Source organism: Miscanthus floridulus, chromosome 4, assembly GCF_019320115.1.
Source record: "Miscanthus floridulus cultivar M001 chromosome 4, ASM1932011v1, whole genome shotgun sequence".
Lineage (NCBI taxonomy): Eukaryota > Viridiplantae > Streptophyta > Magnoliopsida > Poales > Poaceae > Miscanthus > Miscanthus floridulus.
The window spans coordinates 85,512,338-85,524,730 of record NC_089583.1 but is presented as its reverse complement, the minus strand read 5'-3'; the positions used below and the strand labels follow the sequence as shown (position 1 = coordinate 85,524,730).

Below are 12,393 nucleotides of genomic sequence, written 5' to 3'. Positions count from 1 at the left end.
AATCGAGACACTTAGTGAGTGTGATCACATTTAGGATCGATAGCCGTACTTTTAAGAGGGGTGAAACTCATATTGAAATGCAGTTATTAAAGTGCCACTAGATGCTCTAACTTATTGCATATGCATTTAGGATCTAGTGGAGTGCTAACACCCTTGAAAATGTTTGTGAGAATATGCTAACACACATGTGCACAAGGTGATACACTTGGTGGTTGACACATTTGAGCAAGGGTTAGAAACTTCACCAGTGGAGTGTCCGCCCGTAGAGTGCGGACGGTCCGATGGTGCCACCGGCGCTCTATACAGAAAAGACGGAGGTCATTATGAGTGACCGGACGCTAGTCTCGGTTGGACCAGCGCGTCCAGTCAGTGACAGCAGAGGGCGCGCAGCGTCGGTCTCTGACCGGACGCTGGGTCACTCAGTGACCGGACGCTGATAGGGTGCATTCGTTCCTATTGACGTGGTAGTGGACAGAGGAGACGTTGAGTGACCGGACGCTGGGTCACTTAGTGACCGAATGCTGGAGGGCTGCATCCGGTCCTACTAACGTGGAAGTGCATAGAGGAGACGCCGAGTGACCGGACACTGGGTGAGTCCGATCATGAAAAATTGTTTCTGGATGCTTACTAGAAACGACCAGATGCTGAGGTCCTGCGTCCGGTCACTTTGAGCTGCTATGTTCGGTCGTCACTTGACCGTTGAGATCGGGTGATCAACATTTGAAGAGAGGGGACACGTGGCACGCATCGCGTGACCGAACGCTAAGGTCCAGCGTCCGGTCGATATGAGTGGAGCATCCGGTCATCCCGTGTTGTGCTCAGTGAAGGGGTACAACGGCTCTATTTCACGGGGGCTTCTATTTAAGCCCCATGGCCTGCTCAAGCTCACCCTCTTGGCCATTTGCATTGACATAGCAACCTTATGAGCTTAGCCAAAGCTCTCCCACTCATCTCCATCATTGATTCATCATCTTTGTGAGATTGGGAGAGAATCCAAGTGCATTGCTTGAGTGTTTGCATCTAGAGGCATAGGTGTTCGTGTTTCACTGCGGGATTCGCTTGTTACTCTTGGTGGTTGCCGCCACCTAGATGGCTTGGAATAGTGAGGATCGTCGAGCGGAGGTTGGTGATTGTCTCTGGCTCCGATTGTAGTGATTGTGAGGGGTTCTTGACCTTTCCCCAGTGGAGAGCCAAAAGATACTCTAGTGGATTGCTCGTGGCTTATGTGATCCTCATCTTGTGTTGGTTGTGCGGCACCCTATCGAGGGTTTGGTGTGTGATGCCAATTAGCGCATGAACCTCCAAGTGAGTGAATCGCCACAACGAGGAGTAGCTTGTCGGCAAGCAAGTGAACCTCGGTAAAAAATCATTGTGTTCATCATTTGATTCTGAGGTGATTGGTCTTCATTGGTATTCATTCTTGTGATTGATTGGCTCCTTCCTCGACACGGCGGTATAAACAAATTGCTCACTCTCTTTACATTACCGCAAACTAGTTGTCAAGCTCTTTAGTGTAGCTAGTTGTGAGAGCTTGTTAGTTTGGTTAGTGTGGCTCTTTAGTTAGCCTTTGAGAGCACATTAACTTAGTGTAGTGTCATAACTTTTGTGTGGATAGAAACTATACAAACTAGAATTGTGGTAGGTGGCTTGCTACTTTGGTAGGCTAGCGCAACACTTGCTTCGCCTCATAATTATCTAACCGGTTTGTTAAGTGTTATTGTAGAAATTTTTAATAGGCTATTCACCCCCTCTAGCCATTAGGACCTTTCAATGGTGTTCATTGTGTTGACCTATGGAAGGAACATGTTCTGACACAGATTATGATGAACTGACAAAAAACATAATGTGCAATCGGTGCATTGTTCCCCGATGTGCATGCATGAGAACCTTGCAAGCACTATACTAAAGGTCATTCACCTTTTTTCTTCAATAGAAGTTGGTCACAATTAAAAACAAACATAGTCACAACACGGATGATAGTAGTATGGTAGACTGGCATGTGAAGCAGGTTTCACCATAGCAGCTCATCGATGTTGGTAATGGTTCCATAGCTTGTTTAGAAATACTTAGGCATCAATGGATGTTGGCGTGCTAAGGAGGTTGGCCAGTGCTTGCTTGAGGCTAAAATGGATTTAGCATACATCAACAACATTGTGATGAACTCAATTATGTGTTAGGTCAAAAAGGTAACTATGACCCTAAGGGAAAGGGCACAACAGGATTAAAAATTGAAATTTAGAAAAAGGCCAAGAATCTAAAAATTTGTAAGATACTTGGAGAATTGTCTTATTGAGGAATGGGGCTAACAAGAAGAAACGAAATGCTTCCTTAATTCAGTGTCGACCAAAAAATGGTAGGCATCGAATAGGGGTGGGGAAAAAGGAAGAGGACATGGAGACAACATTAGCTTTTAAGCCAAGAAATCGCTCAGCGATAGCTACATGGAGTTCGGGTTAAGGATACAATAGAGTGCATGAAAGAAGTCAATTGCAATAAAACAAACACAAATTAAAAATATTTATAGAAGTCATTTTCAAATAAGAAACAAATATTGCAACATAAAAAGCTCTATCCACACTATATGGGCCTGTTTAGTTTGATCCCAGACAAAGCTACCTGGTTCATGCATGAAGGTCTAGAGCTAAGATTGTTGCCTAGTTTGGGAGCTGCCTGGCAGGCCTCCAACCAAACAACTCCTATTTTCATGGACCACCTTGTCTAGTTACCTTATTATAATAGTGTTAACAGAAGCCACCGTACTCATCGAGAGAGGCTTTAGTAATTACCATATGAATTGAAAAAAGAAAATAACCTACATGTTTTATGATGATCTAGAGACTTAGATTAAACCTAGCATTTCATGTGTAACAAAATAAGTAAGTAGTAAATTCAGATAATAAGTTAAGGAAAAATAATAATTAATTTTCATACAAGTTGGGAAGAAAAATTCCTAAATAAAGAGTCCGTGTAAAACACATAATAACAAGCGACATTAGAAAATATACTTAAATAGATAATCGATACAAAATTTAATTAGTAAATAGGTAAATTGAAAATTAAAATTGAAAAAAAAACAAAGTAGCTTATGTATATTACTATAGAAAAACTTTCAAGGCTAAAAAAGTACCGCATTGATCCTATAGATCATGATGTAAAATGGTCTCTATCAAAAGACATAGGGAAAAATAAAAAAATCCAATAAAGATAGACCAATTATAAAAAAAGTTTTATTGTAGAATTCAATCTTATAAAAGACAAGGAAACTGTAGAGACATCTATGGGAGTGAAAGCTCTAGTTTGGTTTTAGTGAATTGATGAAACCCTAAGTGCTAACCTAGTTTATCAAAGTGATCATGAGATAGGTAGCACATTCCAAGTGGTGAAGCAAATGAAGATCATGACATGATGATGGTGATGCCATGGTGATGATCAAGTGCTTGGACTTGAAAAGAAGAAAGAGAAAAACAAAAGGCTCAAGGCAAAGGTATATGGGGTAGGAGCCATTTTGTTTTGGTGATCAAGACACTTAGCGAGTGTGATCACATTTAGGTTCGATAGCCATACTATTAAGAGAGGTGAAACTCGTATCGAAATACGGTTATCAAAGTACCACTATATGCTCTAACTCATTGCATATGTATTTAGGATCTAGTGGAGTGCTAACACCCTTAAAAATATTTGTGAAAATATACTAACACACATGCACAAAGGTGATACACATTGTGTTTAGCACTTGGGAGCAAGGGTTCAAAACTTCACCGGTGGAGTGTCCACCCATAGAGTGTGGACAGTCCGACGGTGCCACCGACGCCCTGTACAGGAAAGACAGGGTTTCACAGAGTGCACCAAACGCGTTCGGTGGCTAAACCTAGGGGTCGGTCAGTTAGCAGAGACTGACCGGACTCTAAGCGAGTCCAGTCATGTGTGACCGGACGTGTCTGGTCGCTTAGAGAGCTCTCTGGACTCTCTCTGAGTTGCATAGGACGCTGGCTGATAAAACCGACCATACGCTACTCTGGCGTGTCCGGTGCTAATGACGTGGCGCTCGGGGGTTTGGTCTGTGTGTTGACTGGACGCTGGGAGAGTTTGGTCAGGGGTGACCGGACGCGTCCGGTCGTGAATGGAACCTTACTGGAAATGACCGGACTCCAGTGTTGGAGTATCCGGTCACTTTGAGCAGCGCGTCCGGTCGTGATTGGAACCTTATTGGAAACGACCGGACTCCAGTGTTGGAGCGTCCGATCACTTTGAGTTGGAACCTTATTGGAAATGACTGGACTCTAGTGTTGGAGCATCCGGTCACTTTGAGCAGCGTGTCCAGTCACGATTGGAACCTTATTGGAAACGACAGGACTCCAGTGTTGGAGCGTCTAGTCACTTTGAGCAGCGCGTCCAATTGTGAATGGAACCTTATTGGACTCCAGTGTTGGAGCATCCGGTCACTTTGAGCGGTGCATCTGGTCACAACTTAAGTGCACTGATGACCGTTGGGATTGGGTGATCAACATTCAAAGTCAGGGGACACGTGGCAAATATCTAAGGACCGAATGCTGGGGTCCTACGTCCGGTCAAACCGACCAGTGCGTTCGATCACCCTGATTTTCCAGGGGTAGAGGAGCCAACAACTCTATTCGTGGAGGCTCTCTATTTAAGCCCCATGGCTGGCTCAAGCTCACTCTCTTGGCCATTTGCATTGACGTAACAACCTTGTGAGCTTAGCCAAAGCCCTCCCACTCATCTCTATCATTGATTCATCATCTTTATGAGATTGGGAGTGAATCCAAGTGCATTCTTGAGTGTTTGCATCTAGAGGCACTTGGTGTTTGTGTTTCGCTGCGGGATTCTCTTATTACTCTTGGTGGTTGCTGCCACCTAGATGGCTTGGAGCAGTGAGGATCATCGAGCGGAGGTTGGTGATTGTCTCTGGCTCCGATCGTGGTGATTATGAGGGGTTCTTGAGGTTTCCCCCCGGAGAGCCAAAAGGTACTTTAGTAAATTGCTCGTGGCTTATGTGATCCTCATCTTGTGTTGGTTGTGTGGCACCCTATTAAGGGTTTGGCATGTGATGCCAATTAGCGCGTGAACCTCCAAGTGAGTAAATCGCCACAACGAGGACTAGCTTGCCAGCAAGCAAGTGAACCTTGGTAAAAAATCATTGTGTCAACATTTGATTCCAAGGTGATTGGTATTCATTGGTATTCACTCTTGTGATCGATTGGTTCATTCCTCGACTCGATGGTATAACCATCTTGTCTCTCTCTTTACAATACCACAAACTAGTTGTCAAGCTCTTTAGTGTAGCTAGTCGTGAGAGCTTGTTAGTTTGGTTAGTGTGGATCTTTAGTTAGCATTTGAGAGCATACTAACATAGTGTAGTCACATAGCCATTGTGTGGATAGAGACTATAGAAAAACTAGAATTGTGGTAGATTGGCTTGTATTTTTAGTAGGCTAGCACAACACTTCGCTTCGCCTCATATTTGTCTAACCGGTTTGCTAAGTGTTATTGTAGAAATTTTAATAGGCTATTCACCCCACTCTAGCCATTAGGAACCTTTCAGGGAGGAATATCCAAGCCCGACATTAAATTCTTAGTATGGCCATATATAACCAACTGACCGCTTCTGATCCCCATGCTTTCCTTCCCCATCACACTCCACACCTTGCCATTTTAACATATTATCTTTCCTTGCCATTTCAACATATTCTCTTTCCATAGTCCTAAGCTCACCGAGTCACTCTTTCTCTATATTTTGGCTGGAAACTCTTATCGCCACTATCGACATTGATGAAGGAAAAATAGCCAACTAAAACTGTCCAATTTCAATGGCCTGTGTCTCAAATAGGGTAAGTTTCCATTGAAGTGGTCAAGAAATGAAGAGGAGAGGGGGATGATAATAACTTCAAGTCAAGAAATTGGATTTTATGTAGATGGATGCAATGAGGCACCTAAAGAGATAAGTTACAATCAAAGAGGGATTATTTGCAAAAGCTATTTTCGAACCAAAATACCCAAATATTATAATAAAAAATAGTAATATGTGCTATTTGCATGAACCACCTTACTAATTCTACAAGCCGAGACGGTAGTTAATAGCCTCGCCTTTTGATCGGTTTCAGGTTGGCAACCCGTTGCTTGATGATTACCACAAAGATAAGGGCTCTTTTGAGTTTTTGTGGAACCATGGGGTGCTGTCCGATAAGACTGTGGGCCAACATTACCTGAGCACTGCAGCTTCGGCCCGTCCGATGGAATTTTGTGCAAGGAGGCGAAGTTACCATTCAACTTCAGGAACTTTGTTGGCAACATCTACCTATACAACATTTATGCTCCGATATGCATTCAGGCACCTAACAGGACGGTCTACTCCAGTAGCTATGTAAATATAACATAACATGGGTTCTTCTATCAATTCCTTTGGTGTTTATTGTTCCAAAAAAGTTCCTTAAGCCCTTAAAAATATCCAGTAGGCGCACTTCTGATTGATGAATTACTGATGTAAATGTGACAGTTAGCTAGCTTTGACCCGTGCATCAGCAACTACATCACAATCTACTTCAATAGTCGTGAGGTGTAGAAGGCGATCCATGCTCGGATCAAGACGCATTGGTCAAATTGCACGTAAGTAGCTGTAGTTGCCTAACTTTGGTCTTGTCAAACTCATATGCTTATTCTGGTTTCTGACTTAAATCTTCTGTAATTGGTTCAGTAGATTCCTTCCGAAGGACACCCCAAAAACCATGGTGCCAACGATCTCATGGCTTGTCAACACCGGATTAAGAGTTTGGGTGTACAGGTGAGGTAACCCATCCCATCGATCTTCTGTACTTGTGCAAACAATGCAAACTCAAAAAGGAAAGGACAAGTTAAGAATCAAGTGATTACTTTTTTTTATCTGGCAATCATTATGGTCTTATGGATAACTTGTTGTTAGTGGTGATATGGATGATGTGTGCCCCATTACTGCGATGAGGTACTCTGTCAAGGACCTCAATTTGACTAGTCACAAAGCCATGGCGCCCGTGGTACACTCCTGCCAACGAGGTAACACAAGAATTCAGCTCTGAGAATGAAGATGCATGCAATAGGATTTGTATATGCTGAATTGCGATGGTTTGAACACACAGGTTGGAGGCTATAATCAACAATATGAGGGAGGAATTCACAGTTTGCCTCTATGAGGGGAGCTGGTCACATGGTACCAAGTTTCCTAGCCTAAGAGATTGCCTGGTTCTTTTCTACTCCTTCCTCAAAGGCGTGCTTCCACCTGCTGTTTCATTGTGGCATCCGTGAGATCAAGGAATTACTTCAAGTCTACAGCGAAGGAGAATACCAGTCTTACTAGATACAAATAAATTGTACGAGGCTTCCAACAAGTCCCCGATGACTTATTTATATTTTCAAACAAAATTCGCCCTGAAGTATGGCTATTACCATTTCTTATTAAAACATACTTTCAAACTATAAGAAATCAATGGATCTTGATTCAAGCAAGTAACAAGAGAAATGTAGGTTGTTTCTGGTTCAAACTTCTCTCACTTTCATAATATTTGTATAGAAATGCACAAACATACTGTGCAACATCACTTAGTTTCGTTTAATTTAATCCACCATGGATTATGTCTTGATATTGGGCATTGTAGTTTTTTTTTCCTGATAAAGGTAGTTTCTATTGATAACGAAACATCCGTTAGGATTATATGCACATGACCATGATTTAGTATGGTTTGATGATCATGGTGACAATACAATTATTATGACCAACAAGTGTGTATGATGCATGGGACAACTTTATTTGATCACGATTCGAGTTGAAATAGAGAAGAAACAACAAACATTTCCTAAAGTTTTCTTACCTAGATCAATTTAGTTAAATAGCCCCGATGGATCATAGGGTGATGATTCAAAAGACACAGGTCCATCGAACGATCCACTAAGAGAAATTGGGTCCCTAGAGTAAAGGTGGCCAAGTTAAAAAAGGTGTGCACATGATCGCCGAATCATTTGCTGATGAAAATAGGAGGCCAGTTAATCATACATTGCATAGGGTGCTCTTTGCCAGCTATTTCAAGGTCGATGGAGACCGGTAAACATATTTTTTAGGGAAGCCACTTGGGGCACTTTATTGATTTGTAAAACTAGAATCACTCCATCCACCCTGTCGAGTGCATACTGATTACATTCAACACATATAATAGATCTACTGAACACATGGTTGATATGTGCCCATGTTGTCGAGTTGTGATCAGTGATTCTTAGGAGATGATCAAGCTTCGATTGAGTTTGAGACTAACCCTAGCAGTGTGTGGGCAATATGTCTCTTGGCTTGTGTTGGTGTGCAGGCTGTGGAGCACAGAGACGGTCGACGGTCATGAAGAAGGTCACGTAGAGGCATGCCGTGCTGATGTACTAGGAGCTGTTGAAGGACTGAACATGAGGGTTAGACTGAGGGACCAAGATGGATGGAAGACTGATCATGGGTGGCTGACACTTGGGAGCATTAACAAGCAAGTGTGCATGTGGAGGAGTAGACTGTGTTGACCAAGTTAAGACGATAGTTGGACAAGTCAAGTGGAGATGTTGGAGGACTTGGTAATTGGGTGGTCGAGGACGAACTGGTCACACGTGTCGAGATCATGGAGGAGGTGTAGTGGATACGCTTCTCCTAGAGGGGTTTGGTGGTTTGGGTAGACCATCAGGTGAACGGTTTTTAGGTTTGGGCCTCAAAACCCTGGTTGAAGTTCGAGATGGATTCAGAGGTGGCACATGGCGTCATCGTGAAACTTGCGTCAAGGCGAAGCAAAGTCATGAAGAGCTCGTGGCCATCAGATGCACTGATCAAGAGTTAGGACCATTTTGTCCCCTGGGTTAAGTGGTTCAAGCTACAATATCTAAGGGCTTGTTGGGAATGTGTAATAGACCTATAAATAAGATAGGAGGCTGCCCCAACCAACTATCTCTTCAGTAGATGAAACTAATGGAGAGGATCCACAGATGAACTGTGTTTGTACCAGAGAGATAGTTTTCCTAATCTAGGTAAGTTTGTACTGTGCAGAGATCCACACAGATGAGAGATTGGGTCCTCTGTCTATGTTTGTTTGTAAGACCAGATCTCGTTCAAGTTGATTTTGTGGAATAAAGAAGTTGTCCTATGAAATCAAAGTCCCAAGATCTCTTGTTTTGAATTCATTTGTTTTTTCTCCTCCGTAAGACCCCTCTCTTTGATATTTTGGTGGTTTCTTTGAATTTGAGATTGTGAGTTCGTTTGGGCTGGACAGATACACGCAAGGAGCCCTGGGGAACATGTCTACCAACCAGATTTGGTAGTTTTCTCACAAGCACAAAGTTTGGGGATTTTGATGAAAGTTGAGAAAACCTCGATCTTGGAGAGATATTTTTTTATTTGTGGATTTCCTTGATCTTTTGGAGACGATCTTTTGTGGTAGTTTCTAAACATCCCAGGGAACATCTTTGCAAATTTTGAGCCCAATTAGACTTTGTTTGAATGGATTTCACCTTTTTGGAGTTTGGTTTCGGTGTGCTGAATCTGCCAAATTAGGCCAGACCGGGTTTGAAGTAGGCTAGGCCTGAGTTTGGAAACCCGTCTAGACCAGGATTGAAGTAGGCCAAGTTCAAAGTAGGCCTAGCCGGGTTTGCCTATGCTGCTTCCTGTTTTGGTGTGTTTTTATTCTGAATGTCTGTTTTTCGATCCATTTCTTCCATGGGTTTCAGTAGAGCCCAGGAAGTTTTCTAGGTCCTCGAGTCACCAGTTGTCTTAGGGGATTTTGGTTTGGATTCTTGTTTCATTGAGGTTGAAGTTGAGAGCTCTACTTCGGATTTTGGAGAGTTTTGGTGTTGTGCTTGGTTTGCTGCTGTGGTGGGTGTCCCGCTATGTTCTTTAGTCATCACCAAGAACATCCAGCCACCAGTTGGTGTTTGGAGGGTTGTTTGGGATCACAGCTATTTCGGAAGAAATTTTGATTGGCTCTCATTCACCCCCTCTGGTCGTCTTTCTCGATCCTTCAAGATCTTAGCATTCATCTTTGTGAGTTATACCTTATAGATTGAGAGATTGAGCATTAGGGATAGGGGTGGTGGACTCGGTTTAGTGAGGTACCTTATATCTCGAGAGTACCTCTACGATTTTTGAAGCATTACCTCTACGATTTTTGTTGCGTAGCGTTGCCAGCTATCAGCCGCTATGAAGTAGTGTGAGCGCGTGAAGTATGGAGGAAGAAAGAGGTGTTGCGGCCGGCTACTGAACCATTGGTCCATTCGTTTGTTGCTACTGCATATAACAGGTGAAAAAGTCTTGATGCCAAGATCTCGTGACACCCTCTCCTTCAGTCCTCAAGTGTTCTCAGAGGCCCTGAAGTTAAATTTCTAACCTAGCAAGAGCACTGTCGCTGAGGAAATGAGTCGACGAGCAATGATGGAGGCGTGGAGCCAAGGAGAGCGGAGACATCGCCATGCCTCATGCGTAGAAAGCCGAATGATCGGCGATTGGGCGGCATCCAGCAAGCAGCGTTCGGAGACAGAGTCCAGCTCAGGGTGGGACACATTTTACCAAAAAAACCAAAGGCCGAACCCAAACCAAACCAAAATGTCGGCTTTTCAGTTTGGCTTCGGTTTTTTTGCCTCTTTGATCTTCGGTTGTCGGTTTGGTGCTTGGTTCGGCCTCCAAACCGAACCTGAACAATCGTTCATACCGAGCAACAGGAGCATCCTCCGTCCAAAGACTCCTGGTCCACAGCGCATGTGCCCTTTCCCACTGTGGCCCAACAGAGCCCAGTAGTCAGTAAAGCCCACCGCCACTCCACCACACCTCTCCTCTTGGTCACTCTAATCCCTAAGCCTGTAAACCACGAGTGCGATGCAGTTGTGGCGGTGCCGCGGTGCAAGCGCGAGTGTAGAGTATGGGCGAGCGGTGAGTGTGGACGGCGGGGCCACGCGCGGCGAGTGGCGTGTGTGGCGGCGTGGTTGCACGTGGTGACCCCGGCGGCCGGTGCAGGAGTAGGGGCTGAGCTGTGGGCGGCGGTGCGGCAAGGCTGTTTCCCAGTCCTAGCCCCACGCCGACGACGAGATAGAACACCACAAATCTCGGTTGAAAGCGGACACCGAACCGATAAACCGAAGTCAAGATTGTTGGTTTCTCTTTTTCTTTGAAACCAATCAGTTGCAACCTTTCCTAAGACCGATTTTCTCTCCAACTGAATAATCAAACCTAAATGTCGGTTAAAACCAATTGCCCAGCGCCCGCAACGCGGCGTGTCCAGTGCAACCGCCGAATGACATTTTCACTGTGAATAACGTGATTGGCTCTTGACTTCGCTTGTAGTAGTACTACCTGTTAGGCTTTTCTATTTCTGTTTATAATTGTGGATTGATGGCTAAAGCTAGAATTTGGTTATTATCTTAAGAAAATAGACGAACCGAGCATAACTCAGTTGGTCAGTGTATCTCCAAGAATTTTCAAAATCCACTTCCAACCTTGATTTGTTGGGTACAAGATTAAATTAAAAACCGTAAAACCGTTCTGCAACAACTCCTTATCTCAACCCAATCTTTCCACACTTGGGAGAAAAAATTGATACCGATATACCAATATAGAGGTCGAAGGACGTAGGAAAGAATAAGAAGTTAGGATGTGGTTTCAAATTCAAACGTACAAGAGAGAAGGAAAGTATAAAAGTCACTAGGATGATTTGGAAATAATTTGAGATTCACGATGCAAAATTATCTTATATATTTTAGAAGCGAAATTATAGAAACGGTTAGAGGAGCCTAACAAATATGCTACCAACCTTTTCTGTCCACTTAAAAAATCCATTATTTTACCAATTGTTTTTTTAACTACTGGAGACGCTCTTAGGTTTTTTATGGTGGAAATCTATCCATCTAGATTCAATTCCTCAACTTGGCATGTGTAATGATGGTAGGCGTGCCTATCGACAATGAGACGTGATGAATTTATTAATTTAAAAAAAACCATTAAAATAGAATTTAGATTAGAAAATATGAGAAGTATATTCCACCAGTAGAAAGATTTAAGATTTAGACCCTCTTTGGTAGAGTTTTTGTTATGGATTTTTCACCGGCTTGATCAAAAGCCCTATCAAACGAGCACGCATAAAAATTTCTAAAACCATACCAAAGCAAAAAATGGCGGAGTCAAAGCCGTTTTATTTAAGGAAAGCCAAGCCACCAAAACATGGCTTCACCGTTTTTTGGAGAAGCCCAAGTCTTGGCAAAAGACCCTTAAGCTTCAATATTAAGATGGTCAATCCTAAGTTGGGTCAGACCAGGCCGACTGTAAACTTGGCCCGGTTTGTAAACAATGCTCAAGTGACTTTCTTCCTTATTAACGATGGGCCGCAAGGTTTGAATTTTGAA

At 43.3% G+C, this 12,393-nt stretch overlaps 1 pseudogene; it reads left to right on the top strand.

Annotated features, from left to right (window-relative positions):
- LOC136551944 (serine carboxypeptidase 1-like) overlaps positions 1-12,393 on the top strand; it is a 70,044-nt pseudogene that overhangs the window by 16,813 nt on the left and 40,838 nt on the right.